The sequence below is a fragment of the Periplaneta americana genome, chromosome 8, assembly GCF_040183065.1.
Source record: "Periplaneta americana isolate PAMFEO1 chromosome 8, P.americana_PAMFEO1_priV1, whole genome shotgun sequence".
Lineage (NCBI taxonomy): Eukaryota > Metazoa > Arthropoda > Insecta > Blattodea > Blattidae > Periplaneta > Periplaneta americana.
The window spans coordinates 16667419-16679898 of NC_091124.1; positions in this window are offsets into that span (position 1 = coordinate 16667419).

A 12480-nucleotide genomic window follows, 5' to 3' on the forward strand; every position below is an offset into this window, starting at 1 on the left:
TAATTATTGAGTCAGTGAGTGAATGAATAACTAAATGAATTAATGTAGCAAAGGAAGAAATGAGTAAAAGAATGAATTATCCTAAATGAATGAGTAGTGAATGAATGAGTAAAAGAATGAATGAATCAGAGTGAATCAATGAATGAGTGAATTAATTAATTATTTTGGCGAATCCTCGGACCTCACCTCATCTCACTACATCTCGCCAAAATATTGTAAAAAAAATTGCACAAAATTGTAAAAATTGTAGAAAATTACTAAATTGTAAAACTATAAAAATTTGTAAAAATTGTAATTGTAATATTGTAAAATTTTGACTTGTTCCACATCTTAAAGCTTCATTGCTCATGTAAGATCTATGGAATAAAATAAATGAATGAATAAGCGAGTGAATATGTAACTGAATGAATGAATCAGAGTGAATCAATGGATGAGTGACTTAATGAGCGAGTGAATATCTAACTGAATATGAATGAATGAATGAATGAATCAGAGTGAATCAATGAATGAATTAATTAATGAGCGAGTGAATATCTGACTGAATGAATGAATGAATCAGAGTGAATCAATGGATGAGTGACTTTATTAATGAGCGAGTGAATATCTGACTGAATGAATGAATGAATGAATGAATGAATCAGAGTGAATCAATGGATGAGTGACTTAATTAATGAGCGAGTGAATATCTAACTGAATATGAATGAATGAATTAATCAGAGTGAATCAATGAATGAGTGAATTAATTAATGAGCGAGTGAATATCTAACTGAATGAATGAATTAATTAATCAGAGTGAATCAATGGATGAGTGACTTAATTAATGAGCGAGTGAATATCTAACTGAATATGAATGAATGAATTAATCAGAGTGAATCAATGAATGAGTGAATTAATTAATGAGCGAGTGAATATCTAACTGAATGAATGAATGAATGAATCAGAGTGAATCAATGGATGAGTGACTTAATTAATGAGCGAGTGAATATCTAACTGAATATGAATGAATGAATTAATCAGAGTGAATCAATGGATGAGTGACTTAATTAATGAGCGAGTGAATATCTAACTGAATATGAATGAATGAATTAATCAGAGTGAATCAATGAATGAGTGAATTAATTAATGAGCGAGTGAATATCTAACTGAATGAATGAATTAATTAATCAGAGTGAATCAATGGATGAATGACTTTATTAATGAGCGAGTGAATATCTAACTGAATATGAATGAATGAATGAATGAATGAATCAGAGTGAATCAATGAACGAGTGAATTAATTAATAACCGAGTGAATATATGAATGAATGAGTAAAAGAGTGAGTGAGTGAAATTAATTAATGCATGAAAGAATGAACAAACGAATGAAATTAATAAATGAAAAAAGAAACGAGAAGAGAAACAGAAGGTATGCTGTAGCGCGTCCTTGCATAGGAATTTGGGGCTGTTAGGGAAAAAATTAACATAGCGGTAGATAATAATTTAATTAATTGCTAGTTATTAATTTTATTCACTTATTAATGCGAGTTATAAATTCTTCCACTTGTTATTACTTATTTTAACATGTAATCTCTATTTCGTTTCAATTACTTAAATTTATTGTTTACTTTTTCTTATTCTCTCCGCCTATCTATACTGCAATATTTAACCTCAAAATACAAGTGTTGGGTCAATTTATTTAACTTAATTTTATGTTTAAATATTCCAATGTTTGATGTACTCAATAGTTTTGCGTGAAATTCTTTTCATTTCTGGGGGGAGGGGGTGAATCCAGAAATACATATAGAGCGTTAGTTGGGGTACCTGAGGGAAAAAGACGTTTCGGAAGGTCGTGACGTAAATGGAAGGATAATATTACAATTAATTTCAGAAAGGTGGGATATGTTGGTAGGGACTGGATTAATCTTGCTCAGGACAGGGGCCGATGGCGGACTTATGTGAGGGCGGCAATGAACCTGCGGGTTCCTTAAAATCCATTTGTAATTAAGTATTAGTTTCTTTTTATTATAATTTTAATATTGCTTGTAATATTTCAATATTGTTTGTTACATATTGCGTAAATTAAATAACTGTTAGATAAAAATACCAAAATAAAATTTCGGCAAATTTATTAAATATTCTTGACCTGTTTCCATATATAGAGTCTTGGAGTCCACTTAAAGAAAGAAGATTCTTCAACTCTCTCTTATTACTATTTAAAATCATCCACACCTCCACACCCTCTTACCTAGCATCTCGTTTTGTTTACCTTTCACTACCTCGAACCCGGAACATGTATCTTCTCTCTATTCCTCTGCACAGAACATCCTTCTACTCATCATCTTTCAGCATATCTATTCCACGCCTCTGGAATTCTCTCCCTGACCACGTCAGAGACTGTCAGACAATATCAAAATTCAAATTTAAATTTAAAAATCACATTCTAGTTCGTGGAATTGTTTGTTGAACACCTGTCAGGTTGCGCAACTTCACCTTAACCCGTGACATATAGTAAATATTGTAACTATGCTGTTGTAAAATTGAAAATTAATATGTAATGTATTTATTATTATTATTATTATTATTATTATTATTATTATTATTATTATTATTATTATTATTATTGTCAGTTATCAATATCATCATTGCTATCTCTGTTTTCTTTCTTTTCGTTGTATTAGCTCGATGAGAGCACTATAATGTACTTTTGACTCTGTTGACCCTCTATAGGGCTTTAACTTAAGTTGTATCATTTTCATCAGTGTTTGTATTTCTTTTTTGTATTTATATGTGCTATCTGGTAGGATGGAAGAGAAGGCCTTATGGCCTTAATCCTGTCAGATTAAATAAATTATTATTATTATTATTATTATTATTATTATTATTATTATTATTATTATTATTATTATTATTATTATTATTATTAGTATTAGAACACCAAACTAAGAAATTAGATGAAATTTACAAATATTCTGAATCACTGAAAACTTATTATAGAAACAAATCCTGAAAATCATGTTGGTTTAATGAATCCAAACCTGTTTTCCAGGCAAATTTGAAGTATGGACCGTTCCTATTCAATACAAGCTTTGTTCACTTCAAACTCCAATTGAATTCGCAGGGACTCGTACCTGGATCTGCAGTATGGGAAGCCGATGCCCTTGTTCGGTTAATAGTGCAAATTGACAATCTTCTAAAGACTGTAAGTTGAATTCGACGAATTCTCGTTTGAAGTTGATGCTATTGACGAGTGCGGCCACTGAATATTTCTAACCCGCAGAAAAAAAAATTCCAACGCAAAAAAACAAAACAACGATAGCTGCAATGATGTAACTGAAACCCAGGGAAGAGTGGCATTTGAGGTATTCCACGCGGGGAGTATTTTAAATATGTAATAAACCGCACTGAAGTTCAGGCTCGGATCCTAGTACATTTAAAAAATAAACCTTGTTTTTAGTAATTTTACAAATCGCTATTATGCTGTATTAAAACAGAAATCCATTACCAAGTGAGCTGGCTTAGTGGTAAGACTCCATACGAGAGATTTCGGGTTCAAATCCCGTAGCAGCCAATGTAATTGATGTGTTTATGGTTTCCTCAATCAGAAAATTACTCCGAAACTACTTTTTTAAAACAATAATGCACCATTCTTATTAACAGTCGCGATATGATCTCGCAATTAAAATGATTATAAATAAAACATAAAATAAAAAGTAACATGAAATTTTTAAATCACACTGATTGCGTGAAACTATTTGTGTTATTATTTTTTTATTACACTTATTTAATTGTAACAAGACAATTACGTGGATTAACGTATTTTCTCGAATACCACGCGCACTTTTTTTTCCGTGGAACTATTTGTGTTATTATTTTTATATTATACTTATTTAATTGTAACAAGACAATCTCGAATACCAAGCGCACTTTTTTTTCCGTAAAACTATTTGTGTTATTTTTATATTATACTTATTTAATTGTAACAAGACAATTACGTGAATTATCGTACTTTCTCGAATACCACGCGCACTTTTTTCCGTGAAACTATGTGTGTTATTATTTTTATATTATACTTATTTAATTGTAACAAGACAATTACGTGGATTACCGTATTTTCTCGAATACCACGCGCACTTTTTTTCCGTGAAACTATTTGTGTTATTATTTTTATATTATACTTCTTTAATTGTAACAAGACAATTACGTGGATTATCGTATTTTCTCGAATACCAAGCGCATTTTTTTCCGTGAAACTATTTGTGTTATTTATATATTATACTTCTTTAATTGTAACAAGACAATTACGTGAATTATCGCATTTTATCGAATACCACGTCCACTCTTTTTCCATGAAACTGTTGTTATTATTTTTATATTATATTTATTTAATTGTAACAAGACAATTACGTGAATTGTCGTATTTTCTCGAATACCGCGCGCACTTTTTTCCGTGAAACTATGTGTTATTATTTTTATATTACACTTATTTAATTGTAACAAGACAATTACGTGGATTATCGTATTTTCTCGAATACCACGTGCACTTTTTTTTCCGTGAAACTATGTGTTATTCTTTTTATATTATACTTCTTTAATTGTAACAAGACATTTACGTGGATTATCGTATTTTCTCGAATACCACGCGCACTTTTTTTTCGTGAAACTATGCGTTATTATTTTTATATTATGCTTATTTAATTGTAACAAGACAATTACGTGGATTATCGTATTTTCTCGAATATCACGCGCACTTTTTTTCGTGAAACTATGCGTTATTATTTTTATATTATGCTTATTTAATTGTAACAAGACAATTACGTGGATTATCGTATTTTCTCGAATACCACGCGCACTTTTTTTTTCGTGAAACTATGCGTTATTATTTTTATATTATGCTTATTTAATTGTAACAAGACAATTACGTGGATTATCGTATTTTCTCGAATACCACGTGCACTTTTTTTCCGTGAAACTATGTGTTATTCTTTTTATATTATACTTCTTTAATTGTAACAAGACATTTACGTGGATTATCGTATTTTCTCGAATACCACGCGCACTTTTTTTTCGTGAAACTATGCGTTATTATTTTTATATTACACTTATTTAATTGTAACAAGACAATTACGTGGATTATCGTATTTTCTCGAATACCACGCGCACTTTTTTTCCGTGGAACTATTTGTGTTATTATTTTTATATTACACTTATTTAATTGTAACAAGACAATTACGTGGATTATCGTATTTTCTCGAATACCACGCGCACTTTTTTCCGTGAAACTATGCGTTATTATTTTTATATTATGCTTATTTAATTGTAACAAGACAATTACGTGGATTATCGTATTTTCTCGAATACCACGCGTACTTTTTTTTTTCAGAAGTATACAAGTAAAAAATACGGGTATGTACCAACATTACCCGATTTTCCTCCTGCGCAACTTCTAAGGTGGTAGCGCACGCTATTATCTTCCTGAGGGGACATTTCAATTGTTAACATTGTTAAATGGCATTTTGATTAACAGTACATGTGTCAGAATCAAGTTCAAGTGTGATACGTGTATAGTTTGTGCATCTACACGACTCCCCTGGCTGTCACGACCCTCACTTTGAGAATCACTGCTCTAAAGGGATGAGATTGCGATCCTTTACTTGCAGCGTAAAAACTTACAGTTACCAAAGATGTGGAGGAACACTGAAACCACGTAGTACCATACAAAATAAAGGTAAGTTAATTTACTGACGTGAGCTACTAATGTTGCAGAGTATTCTGTGAACAGCTGATTAAGCAAGACTACTGACATGCGTGCAGTGCGTGCGCATAGAATGGGTTTGAAATGTGTCCTGTTCCAAGATAAAATGTATTGTTAACTTAACTGTATTTGTGTTTAATTGTTTTTAGGGGACTGGGTAGTGATACTGTGCAATTAAAAAAATTTAAATACAAAAGTTTAGTTGAATATTTCTAGGCTTCTAGTGCTCAGAATGGAATAAAAATTTTCAGGCTTATACAATCAATCATTCTGAATTCAGTGGTATAAAATACAACTAATTTGTTTCGTATCTGAGTGCAAAAGAAAGGCCCTAACTGATAAACTATTTTCCCACTTTGCTAAGTGTACCTCAACCTTCAGGTGCACATTACTTGCTACAATCCTCACTCATATACCTTGTATTTTTTTAAGTTATCTAGTAATGTGTATTGTAAATTCTAAAGCACCGTTTAGTGAAATATTTCACCCCTAGTGAAACAGAAAAAAAATATTGAACTTTGTTAAAAATTTTTTACAATTTTTTCAATGCATATCTGTTTGTTCCCTACTGTTATGTGTGTGATATTCTTAAACCCGTAGTTCTACTATGTAGAACACAGGCTGCAGAAAATGATATAAAAATTTCATGTAAATTGATTGAGTAATCTCAGAGAAAAATGCACTGAAGTTTGAAAAATGTCAACTTATGGAAAACTGTATTGAAATAAAAAAGAAGAAGAATGTATGAATTATATGCACAGCCAAATTTAAAGAGGTCATTTAAAAGGCTTATCTGCAGAAATACCCCCAACAATATTTATATTGTTTTAAAGAGCAGTTTTGTAATTTATTTTAAAACACAAAATAAAAAATCGGATTTTTCACCCCTAATCACTACCTGGTTCCCTTAAGTTTTGTTGTGAATACATTTGTTGAATTTTTTTTTTTTTTTTTTTTTTTTTGTCAAAAGTGGAGTGCGCGGCTTATACGAGGGCGCGGGATATTCGAGAAAATGTCGTAAATGATACTAATAAAATACTCTATCCCCTGCTGTGCCTGAGTTGTCAGACCTTTAGCCTGTTACGCAAGCGGTCCGGGTTCGAGTCCCGGTCAGGTCTGGGTTATTCATTGAAAAATCCATAGTGACACTTGTGGCGGACAGTGACGCAGTTGGTGGATTTCTCGGGGTTCTCCCGTTTCCCCATATTAGGTATCTACTAGATAAAAAAAAAGCTGGAACAGTTTATTTGAAACTGTTTCACAATTGAAACTGTTTCGGATACGAAATAGTTTCGTGATAATATAACCTGTTTCAACTGTTCCAAAGAGAGTTACACAGCTCCACTGATCACTTCAACGTTCCACATGGTTCCAAGAGACAAACAGTTCAATTTCTAAACAGTTTTCCTCTTCTTTGCTGTCTGCAAAGACCACGTGTAGGGCTATCATTGACCTTCAATCGAAAGTAGATATAATATTATGCATGTTCCACACGGCCTTCGTGCAACAGTAGCCTATGTAGGATCGCAAAATTTTATTGTACGAATCAAATTCCCTAATAAATCAGATATAATATTATCCATGTTCCACACGGCCTTCGTGCAACAGTAGCCTATGTAGGATCGCAAAATTTTATTGTACGAATCAAATTCCCTAATAAATCTTCTAATTATTAGCTATCCAATGATGGAGAATATGTTCATGGTGTCCTAACATAGTTTTAATTATTAATATACCGCGAAAAATATCATCGGCTAATGTCATCGTTATTAAATTCTCCTAAGGTTATATGCGTTATTTTTACTAAAATCGATTCATTTTGATTGTAGTTATTTACTGTACCCTTAACATTAACCTACGAAAAATGACTTTCGTCGTCATAATACACTGAACAGCTGATTTAAAGACGATTCAAGGGCCTTGAAACATGTTCCTGAAGCAGATGAGAAGTTGAAACAGTTGAAACACTTGGAACAGTTGGCACTGATGTTGTAAACATATTCTTATGAAACTGTTTCTTTGAAAACTGTTATTTTGGAACAGCTAGCTTCGTTCATGAAACAGTTACAGTCGAAACTGTTTCTTAAAAAGAAGAGTTTATCCCATCTCTAGTATCTACATAATTCCGTCAGCATTTCTCCATTTAGTCATCATCCCATACCATTCCCCGACTGGCGACGCACGGAAGGAGCTGGCCTAGAGACGAGAGGGGTTGCCTGCTCGAAACCTGGATACGCAGCGAAACTAAAGGCTGGTTCACAATAAACCGGGAACGGAAACGAGAACGAGAACAGAAATAATATTAAAATAAACGTATTTAAATGTGAGCATTCACGATAGTTAATTGTGAATGCTCACATTTAAATACATTAATTATTTTAACATTATTTCCGTTCTCGTTCTCGTTTCCGTTCCCGGTTTATTGTGAACCAGCCTATAGTGTAGTCAGCCGGTGTGGATTTGGGAATCCGCTAGCTTGAGGTTTAGCGCAACAAATCTTGAAATATCGGTGTGTTCGATCATAGTGCCCCCTCCCGAAATTCCATTCCAAGGTGAGGATGAAACAATGTGAGCTATTGAGACGCGCGCACACATATTCAGTTTCGGTGTAAAGCAAATCTCCGCTTTCCTGCGATGAACGCAGCACGATCCGCTGGATTAGCAACTAGAGAAGCTATAGTTTGGATCACAGAGAAGGTTTCACGAACATCAAACCTAAACACAGGTATAATCTTACACCGTGTTTCCAATTGTAGACATTAACATAAACACAATACCGCTGTCTAGCGTTACGCGCTAATTGGCTCAATTATTCCGTTTATCAGTACCACAGAAACAACAACGAAGACGCGTCCCGCGCTCACGTGTTACAAGCGGGACTCGTTTAATTGCTGTATTGATTTTCGTTCTAGTTGACTTTGTATGTGTCAATCTTCAATTTAAAAGCAAACATTTTAATGAAAACATAGGCTACCGGTGTAGCTCTGAAGACAGCGCAGTTGTCTACTGATTCGAGACTGCTTTAGGGTGTGCCTTCGAATCCAGTTTGGTTACTACTAGACCATAGGCGGAGTTATGGGGGACATTGTCCCCCCGAACTTGTCTGAACTCTTTCTTTTATTAACTTCAGAAAATTTTGAATTCAAAATATCTTTTTTGCTTTTGTTTTGATTAAGTTTCTGTGCTTAAATTGACGAAATGTCCTCAGATCATGTGTCTGAACTATAATATTTATTTTAAATTTTTGAATGTATAAGAATTTCTTTACCGCATTTGAGGAATGGAAGCACTGTAATGTTTCTTTTGTAACATCCTGTACTCATGTATTAGAAGTCTGCAGGTGTTCACTTGGAGAAATATGAATAACATACTGCACAACAATGTAGAAAAAAGAAAAATTATTCCGGTATAATGTGTAAACTTAAAGACGAGATTAAATAAAATAGAGTTTACATTTCATATGATATCTTCAGACAAGCTCGATATAAAAAAGTTTCTGTTAGCACTGTTACGTAGTTTATTGATGCATATGTGTTTCTGTACGAGAGAGAAAAAGCGGGAGATTGTTTTAAGTTATGCCCTATTATAATTTATAGTAGATCTACAGTTCAAGTCCTACACAATTCACCGAAACATCGCGGATGTGGATTTAACACTGTAAGAAACATACCTCCCGAAAATACGTTTATCAAGTGATCACATTCCGATATGCTGTACCACGGTCAAGCTATAATAGGGGAAGAGGTAAATGATGTCCCCCATAACCCTGTTATATGGATAGTCTATGATTTTGCTTTGCCCCCCTCCCTCCCGCCAAGGAAACGGTTCTCTCTCCGTCTATGTACTAGAGTTTGAAGTTGAGGCACATTTACTCTGAAGTTAAATACTTACAGAATAGTACAGTGTTTACAAAGCAGTTGGCAAGGTAGTCCCTCCCCTCATACACATATCATGTTAGTTGTATGTAGCAATATAACTCAAGCAAGGAAAAAATTGAACGTTCGCCTGAAAGACAAACGTAAATATTACGTTGATTGCAATACATCGCATTATCGTCTCTAGGATGTAGAAACTTAATATTATTCTTGGTCCTATAAACAGTTATACAGGGCAATAGACCTACTACGTATTTAAAAAAGTACTTTGTAGCAATTTTAATAATAATAATAATAATAATAATAATAATAATAATAATAATAATAATAATAATAATAATAATAATAATAATACTTAATTATTAGAATATCAGAACACATATCATTTGTAACTGCAGGCCTACATAAATTACAAAGTAAGGAAAGTAAGGAAAAGAAGCGACATAAATATCTATATATATAATTTGAACTGGTAATGGAAATTATGGGAAAACGGCTGAACGGCTTTTAATGAGTGACCCCTCATTTTCATGCCTGGCATCCAAAGTTTTTCGGAAAAGTAGTAGTTTTCAGTGAAATGTCAATTTTCCTACATAATTTTCCTATTTTCCAAAATGCATCTGTTGCCAGTTTTGAGAACTAATTTTATTGAATCACGGCCGACTTGATTGAATTTCAGAACAAAACACACACTGCAATAAACAATAGGCTATTACACGAAGGCCATGACTTGCAGGATTGCCGACATATTTAGAGCTCAATTCAATTTGGTATTAAAAACTGATTCTGCAGTGTATAATTTTCTGAGTACAGCTGTGTATTGGATATTCAAATCTACGAAACCTGAGGTGGTTTGATGACATTATTACCATTAGAAATTAAATATTATTATAGTTAATATCTTGATGCGTCTATTTTTCATTAATTATACATAATATTGATGCTATATTGATGACATGAAAGTGAAACGTTTTGAGGTTATGTAAGTAAATGTAGAGAATATCTTAATTTAGATCTTCATTCTATAATTTACTGAGTGGCTGCTATGTATAACTACAAAACTTAAGTAAGATAATAATGTTGTTATTAAAAATCAAATATTTGTATACTTATTAACCCAATGGGTTTGGGTCTTTTTCATATACTTAATGGCGGTGTAGTGTAGATATTGATATGTGTCATTGTCTTCAGTATTGGCTCGAGAGAGCGCAAAAATTACAGTTCCTAAGGAAAGATCAAAAGGTATTACTTACTGATAAAATAAGAGGCCTAGAACATTTTGTAGTCTCCAGAACATTTCAGCAAGATCTCTTAGTAGGATAAAATGATTTTACACTCTACATTTCAAGTTCTATATGCAGCAGCTATACGAAAATGCTATTGTTCGAAAGCTTAGCAAACCTGACTTTTTTAACTTTTGCCTACAATCAACAATGACCTGAAATAGCTACTGCTATCGTCCTTACATTGATACTTGCGTTTTCGCGTTGAAACTCAAAAACTGAAGTTGGATAGGTTCAAGAAAAAGTATTTGGCCTAAAAAAATCCATTCAGTGGGAGTATGTTTCATTATTATGGAAGCAAATAACTATCAAAAAGACAAGTATTCTTCATTGAAAATAAATCTGAAAAATATTTATTTGAACGTCTAAAGAACTTAGTTTGCAGCAGCATTTGCTGCACAAGCCACTAGTAGTAATTATAAAACATAGGTCACAGAAATAGACTTGTCTGAAACTAATTAGATTATTATAAAAGAAACAACATTTAGATAAAAATTTAGGAAACAATATGTACTATTAATATAAACCTAACCTCGTATGAGTAAAACGAAGATAATATTATACTTAAAATGAATATAAGTGAAGTATCCTATTTAGTAAGAATTTAATACTAGTAAGAAGTCAAAATTAAAGTTTTGTAGGTTAACTTGATAAAAAGATAGAGTAAACTAAAATGAAGTAAAATGAAGTACGCTTACCGGTATCACAAATTAACAAGATACTTATTTAAAATAAACAGAATGTTAAATAGGCCTATAATAATATGTTAATACTAATTTAAATTATATATTCTAAATGTCTCCTATTTCTAATTCGGATTCATACGGTAAAATTTTTATATACAGGTACCGCTACTTCAAAATCATGTCATTATATACAGGGACATCATTTTATTTTTACTAACATTTCTGATATTAACCTGGCTATACCTTTGAATCAAAGGTTGCTATCCTCTTCCACGACTGGAGTTCGATGGCGTAATATACAAACAAATCACTTTACTAGGTATAGGAGGGAACAAAAGTAATTCATCCATTTACGTAAACTATGAAATATTACGCTTTTGAGTCTGATAATTTTCATTAGGTTTTTGTTTAATCAGAATACAGTACAGTATTAACAATGAGTGTTTTTACTCACGGACTGAGCTGTCCATACGGACGTATTCATTATGCAGTGTATGTTATAGTGTCTATAGCACATTAGCGTAGACTATAGACAATGAAGTTAAATTGAAAAATAATCATAATATGGATATTTAAACACATTTTTCAAAATAGTGGCGGTTCATTTCGATACAGGCTTCAGTTCTAATGTATGTAATTCCAATTACCAGTTTCATCCTTCGTACTAGTAACTCATGTTGAAATAATTCTGTACCTACTCCATAAAATAGTACCTTACGTACTGTAAATTCAATCTTCACTTCTGCTCAATCCGAAAAGATAAAATTACTCAGACATGCTATCTACTGTCCGTTCAAGTGGTTATGTCGCAGGATCGTACAAAGGAGGTAAATCACGTGACAGTTAATTACTTAACGAGGCCCTTTTATTTAAGTTATTTTGAACAGTTGTATGTGTATAATATT